This window comes from Acanthisitta chloris, unplaced genomic scaffold (genome assembly GCF_000695815.1).
Source record: "Acanthisitta chloris isolate BGI_N310 unplaced genomic scaffold, ASM69581v1 scaffold38073, whole genome shotgun sequence".
Taxonomy (NCBI): domain Eukaryota; kingdom Metazoa; phylum Chordata; class Aves; order Passeriformes; family Acanthisittidae; genus Acanthisitta; species Acanthisitta chloris.
In genome coordinates this window covers 12969-20234 of record NW_008667277.1, presented here as the reverse complement: position 1 = coordinate 20234, position 7266 = coordinate 12969, and the positions used below count along the sequence as shown (strand labels likewise).

Genomic DNA, 7266 nt, shown 5'->3' with positions numbered 1-7266 from the left:
CATATATATATTTACTCTGGAGAAATTTGGTCATTAAGTTTTGAATCTGGCAGCTTCCAATTGCCTTATGTTTCCTCTTGCTTAATACATTGTAGATGCTATTCACATACAGACTGATTGAGCTGAGAGATTAGAAAATGCAAAGCATTTTAGCTGTTATATGTACATTAGGTAAATTATCCAGTTGTCAATAATTTACTGCCTTTTTGGCCAGATGAATTAAAAAATAAAATAAAGTCATGATAACACTATCATAGGCATAAAACATGTATTGAGTTTCAAAGATTTAGATGGGATTTTCACATGAAGCTTTGATCTGAAATGATTACAGAAGCCATACTTCAGTCTCAGTTCCAGCTTCCATACTTCAAACCAGTACCATTGCATATTGTTAGAAATCAGATTAGGCACTACCGGAGACTACTGCATGTTCTTGGTAAAAAAAAACTCAGCTGATGATTTAACCAATAAGTGGAAAGGATAGTTTTCATACTTTGATGAAGCAGATTTACAGAAAGGGTAGAATGACTGGCAGTGACAGATACCATAATTAAAATAATTAAGAAGAATCTAAAAAATAGAGCTACAAAAGACCATGAAAACATTATTCTGTCCACCAGCCTTCTTCCCTTCCTGTTTCCCATATCTTCCTTAGCCAGTCCTGACAGGTGCTTGTCTAACCTGTCCTTTACTTCCTACACTAGAAATTCCACAGTCTCTGGGTAATCTGGTCTAATACTTCCTCTTCTTACCTAACTAGATACTAATGCCTAGCAGACAATCCCAGTTGAGTCAAACTTCACAAAAAGAATTCATACATTCTCCTGAAGATAAGCAATTTACATTTCCAACATGTAGAGTTACATCATAGTCATTATCAAACTATTAAGAGGATCAAAGTCTGCAGTCCCCTTTATTAGCATCAGTAAAATTATATTGAATGTAACAAAATGTGTGCTGATAAACCTTTAGAAAATCATTATGCAACCTAGATTTCAACAAGACAGACAGGGAATATGCAATGGGAAAATAGTGTAAGTTCTGTGAACACCAGAAGTACCAACAGTCTTGTGTGATATGGATTTGCAACTCATAATTTTAAGTGCCAGTGAAAGTTTTTCCTAGGACAGGAAGTTCCCTTCCATGTACAATTTTTTTGTTTAATAAAGTGAAAACTCATGCTGCAGCCTCTTTCTTAGTTGGAGCATTCCTAAAACTCTCCTTTACTCAGCTGCCTTTTTGCTTAAGACTTTGGAGAGAATATATTTAGTCTAAGGTCTTCTAGTTAATTTGTTCAAATTTAACATGCAAGTCCAAAAGTATGAGAGGAGCGAAAACATATAAAGGAGAGAATGGAATAAAACATCTGCAAATAACTGTGTGTCTCATACAAGCAACACATTATCCTATTTTCAGGACAGATACAAGTAAACATCCCTTACTTTTAGGGTAAAATGTGGAGAGGGAGATTTCAGTCTTTAAGCAAGCAAATACAATAATTAAGTATGCCAGTTATCTCAAGATACTTCCAGATGAGTAATAAATTAAATGGTGAGATATGCTGATCAGCTGCCACTGTATTTGCTGATACTCAGCATCTCATTGAAAAAAAGAAGATCTGTTCAAGTTACAGTGCTCATCTAGCTAGAAAATCTATAGAATGTCAGCTCCTGCTGAGGAGGAGCAGCTGTGTGAGGCAGCTGCAGTACGCCAAACTGAACTGAGCCTTCATTGGCATCAGACTCCTCACTTTGGTCTGTAATATAAAAGAACAGTTTTTAGGGTAAATACTGGAGCATGACTGACTAACAAGCACCTGTGAAAGAATTTTTGCATTTGCATACAGCATTGCCCTCCAATATAAACAAGCTGAAAGGAAAATGAGAGGAGGATGTGTGTCCAGTTTCAAAGCTGAAGAAAGTATTTTCCCTACTATTAAATGTTGTGGAAATAGCTCAGAATCAATTAACTGTGACAAATCAAGTCCCTGCAATACTGACAGCTTGAATTAACTGCTACATAAACACCTGTAGTCAAAGTAGGAGATACTTGAAGATTGTTTTATGCGGCCACATCACTTTTCAAAGTTACTTCTATCAACTGATGGGCTGTATTTCCCTAAGCAGACTGAAACTTTAGGTCCAGAATAAAACTCAAGATATCTACCTGATTGTGCCAACAAATTTCCTAAAATTTGTCCACCCATGGTCAAGTTAATATTCACTTAAGAACCTGTTCTCCTTCTGCCTGCTACTACTGCACAAACCTTTGACCTTCTGATCAGCACTGTAATTGTGTCAGTTCTTCCCACAGTTCACTCTCTATGACAGTGTAGAAACAGATAAAGCTCATTTTGAGAATTCAAAATGTTGTGTTCTTTGGCATTTTTCCACTTTACTGGCATCTTTTTTTCACCCTCTTGGAAATGTATATTTTAACCTACACACACACACAGCACACTGTACACTGTAATAGATGTTAACAGTTATTGCCCCATGTGGAAAGTAAGGACAGGTCTACAGAGGAAAGTGCAGACAGAGGTGAGTGAGCTCTGCATGTGCTCTTGATGAGCTGGACATAAGCCAGTGCTCATCTGAAATCCTTATAGCTCCATTAGCACAATGCTCTGCACAAGCTCAGGGAAGCTGCCTGTCAGCAATGCTTTTAGCTCAAGCAGGGCACCATGCAAGGTCAGAGCTAACCTGTCTGGTCACCTGGGAACACAGGCAGGGCACACACTCAGTTGTCTTCACCTCTACATGTAGTCATGCTGCAGGGCTATGTGCAAATATTCTTCAGTTTCTTCAGTTTTACAAGTCATTGTATGTATTGGAAAACCTTTTGAATTTGTACATACATTGCAATAATGTACAATTTTTCAGATGTCAGAAGCAGTCCTGTGAATTATACAGAACCAAATTATACTTACAAAGAACCTAATTCTGAGAGCAAGAGGCTGTGCATGCTTAATTAACAAGATACAGATATAAGGCAAGAATGACTTACTGCAGAATGTCCCTAAGATAGGCTCCTAGGAGTTCAAACACATGGGTGAACATGCCGTAGGAGTGAGAGAGCCTTAATGATGATAAGAATTGCAGACTTAAGCAAAACCTTTCTAAGCGTGAATGAACAGACCTTTTCTCCTTTCCCTGGTATTTCTGTTATCTCTCTTTTCAAAGAGCACATGCTTTATATGGCCTTGCCTTATATTACATTGTACACAAATTTGTCCATTTTAGATTACCACAATGGAGAGCAACCTGAAGACGATAGAAGAGGAGAACAAAGTAATTGAACAGCAAAATGAGTCTCTTCTTCATGAATTGGCCAATTTAAGCCAGTCTTTAATTCATAGTCTAGCTAATATCCAGCTGCCACATATGGTAAGTGATTGAGAGCACAAGTTAAGGAATTTGGCGATCTTCAGTTCACTTCATACAATAGATATCTTTTTTTATGTTTATGTTTCATCAACCAGTTGGATATTTGTGTTAACAGCACTGAAACCATAGAGATACATTTAACTGCTAACAAAGACATGGAGGGCCTGTTCCAGTGTATCCTGTAAAATTAAGTAAGAACTAAATAGGCATTTTAAATATTATAAAAAATGGTGGCAATATGCCTTGCTAATATGTTATGCTTAAATGAATATACGGTTAAGAAAATAAAAGTTGTATATGAACTACTATTTAATATCTCGTAGGAACCAATCAATGAACAAAATTTTGATGCTTACGTGACCACTTTGACGGACATGTATACAAATCAAGATCGTTATCAGAGTCCAGAAAATAAAGCTCTACTGGAAAATATAAAGCAGGCTGTGAGAGGAATTCAGGTCTGAACAGCTGCTATAGTGGTGAAAATCTTGCTTAAAAAAAGGATGCCTCTTGTTTTTTGCTGCTGTAATTTACCAGAAAGTGTTATATATTTATTTCTGTTTGAAACAGTGTTATGCTTACAAGACTTCATAATGATTTTATGTCTTGCTTTAAAGATAGTAACTGCAGAATAGTTTTTTGAATACATTCACATTTTGTACGTTTTCATATAAGCTGACATAGTGTGATATGCCATGTAATGTTTATAGCTGCTAATGTATGCACATTTTTGGGGTATATATATTTCTGAAGAGGTAAGCTGATCAAAATAAATAGAGTGTAAATTCTTTTTAATGCTTTAGTGATTAAATGTTTTAGTATTTTGAACTGAAATGGACAAAAAAAAACAGCTTTGAATGACAATGTTGCAGTCTGCAGCCACTTTTTAAACACTATCATTTTGCCTCATGTTGGAGGATTTTATGGGATTTAAGAAATACATTTTGTGTGCATATTGTTTCATAGCAAGAATTGGTTGCAAAAATGCTTTATTTTTGAACAATGCTTGAAAATATTATGTGACTTTTGTTTTTGAAGGATGGTGTGTGGTGGGGGCAATAAAATGAGGTTTTTTGAATTCCAAGAAAATGGCATGGATTAGATGTAAGATACAAAATGGGTAATTTATTGTAAGACAACATCAAGCCATGGAAACTTGACAGAAGATTCAAAGCAGCTTAAACAGCACTTTTTAATTAACTTCTAAGCATTACATGGTATGAATATGGGAACTTCCATTATGAAAAGAACTATATCAGAGGTGGACAACGTGAAGATTTCAGCTTTTGTTTTCAAATAAGCTTTGGAGCCAACATTCTCTTGTCTCTACTGGACTGCTAGTGCCCCTCTGAACTATCTGTTATAGCAATGTAGTTCATCTTTCAGAAATTCTGTTTTCAATTCAATATGGAGGACAATATTTCAAAGTTAATATTGCCTTTTCACATCTTTAATTTTGGAATAAACACAAACGATCCGTGTCTATTAGAGTTACTGAACTGCATTTGTTGCTGTCTGTGGTAGGAATGCAGTTCAGTAAAGATTTTTCCTTTTGCTTTGCCAAGCATTCAGTCCCATTTTTAACATTTTAACATTTATGTTTTGCTTTTTGTTGGAGAACAATCATTACTGCAGCATTCACGTATGCTTTGTATTCGTTCTACTATTACCTATTGCAAAAATGAATGCAATCAAATTTTTAATGTAACTAAATATACTTCAGCACTTTTTTTGCTTTAAACTGGATCATTTTAAGATAAAACTTATTTGTACCTTCAAGATTTGATTGTTTTCTTCAAAATGACTGCACTATATGTATGCATAAGACCACTTTTTATTACTACATTTTTCTTTTTTAAGTAGTAAATTTGGTGATGTGTTGTGTTTTACAGATGTTGAATTTATTTAAATTTGATAGCATATCTTTTCCTTCCATGTCTTGATGTTATGCAGAAAGTACAAAAGTACTTTAAAATTTTGTTATGAAAAAGATGGGTTTTGTAAAAAATAAAATATTTTTAGCAGAACAGGACTTACAGGGTCATTGTCCCCACAATGTGCCAGTTGACTATTTGCACTTACCTTGCCCTATATATCCATACGGAGGTGTGCAATTTCTTGTGTCATTAGCCTTGTGACACTAAACCTGAACAAATTATAGTGGAAGCCATTATGGCCAATCCAGTAATATTGCTAAGGGAGACTACAGGGATCTCACAACAAATATTCTGATACAATACTCAACCTCGGTATATATATATATGTATAAATATATGTATATCCCAGCGGCACTTTATACTATTCACTGTACAAAAGCTTACAGTTTTCCACGAGGACTTTAATAACTAGCTGGGAAAAGATTATGTAATTACTTTGGGGCTCTGCAGTATCTTATCTGTACAGTGCCCTTTTTCTGTTGTGCTATTAGTTGTAGCTGCCATGCTCAGAATTGCCTTTTTGAGAGCTGAAGCAAGGTGCTTGTTGTTCACCTTCTGCCATATATATTGTACTTTTGCCCTAGCCTCCTTTTAGGGCTTTCATTGTTCATAATGGCATATGCATTTTTCCACTGCATTGTGTCTGCAGCTTCTTTGCCAATATAGTAATGCTTTCAGTAGAGTAATAGATAGTATCAGTTTTGGATTCTTACTGTTATCACCTATGTACAATGGAAAGGGATTTTAAGCACAAATCTGCTGCTCATCTAATGTTGGTACATAATATCAAATCAGAAGTTATCTGTGACTATTATATAGGGATCACAAAAGTGTCACATATTAGAATGCTGACCTTTCATATGAAATTATTGTGAGTCATCAGAGTTTATTTATTATACCTTATTGTTCATATTCATTTCTAAGTTAATTTAAGTAATCATTTATTAAGACAGAATTTTGTATAAACTATTTATTGTGCTCTCTGTGGAACTGAAGTTTGATTTATTTTTGTACTACACGGCATGGATTTGTTGACATTTTAATTTTGCTATAAATGTGTGGAATCACAAGTTGCTGTGATACTTCATTTTTAAATTGTGAACTTTGTACAAATTTTGTCATGCTGGATGTTAACACATCTTACTCTAAATAAATAAAAAAATGTGTTGCCACATTTGTAGCACAGTGGTTCTATGATCACTTTCAGCATTTTCACTTTATTTCATATGACATTACAATGAAGAAATCCTCAGAGACTTTTATTAACAAGAAGCCTGGGCTGTTGATTCCTTGAATTCTCCCCACAGGATGTATGGCTGCCTCTTCAAATGATGCACCTCCTGCTCTATATAAATGCACTAAACAAGAGAAATTTGTTATAACATTTTGGAACTTTCTAGAAAGAAATTGAATAGTTTCCTTGGCCCAAATATATCTTTAAAGTAAAATACATTGATAATCAGGTTCCCAGACTCAGAAATGAGGAATAAGACAATGGAAAATTAATCTCAGTTGGAAAGCTTTTCCCTGTTCTCTGATCTGCACTAAGGCTTCAAGCTGCTTTTATAATCAGTCAGCTGAAGAGGTGACAACAGTCAGCCAACACTTCTCATCATCACTGCCTGTGACAAGAACAGTGACAGTGTGCTGGTTTGGGCTGAAGTAGAGTTAACTTTCTTCATAGAGGCTAATATGGGGCTATGTTTGGGTTTTGTGCAGAACACAGAGTTGATAAGGCAGAGATGTTTTTGTTATTGCTGAGCAGAGCTCACACAGAGCCAAGGCCTTTGCTGCTTTCCGTACTGCCACACTGGCAAGGAAGTTGGGGATGCATGGGAGATTGGGAGGAGACACAGCTGGGACAGGTGACCCAAACTGACCAAAGGGATATTCCATACCATATGACATCATGCTCAGTATATAAGGTGGGAGGAAGAAGGAGG

The 7266-nt window shown here is 35.6% G+C and overlaps 1 long non-coding RNA gene across 1 annotated transcript; it reads left to right on the top strand.

Moving 5' to 3' along the window:
- The first annotated feature begins 3238 nt into the window (after positions 1 to 3238).
- On the top strand, positions 3239 to 6495 carry LOC103800069. The gene is made up of 2 exons (XR_624737.1): positions 3239 to 3386; positions 3710 to 6495. It is a non-coding gene; the product is annotated as an uncharacterized LOC103800069 (long non-coding RNA).
- The last annotated feature ends 771 nt before the right edge of the window (positions 6496 to 7266 follow it).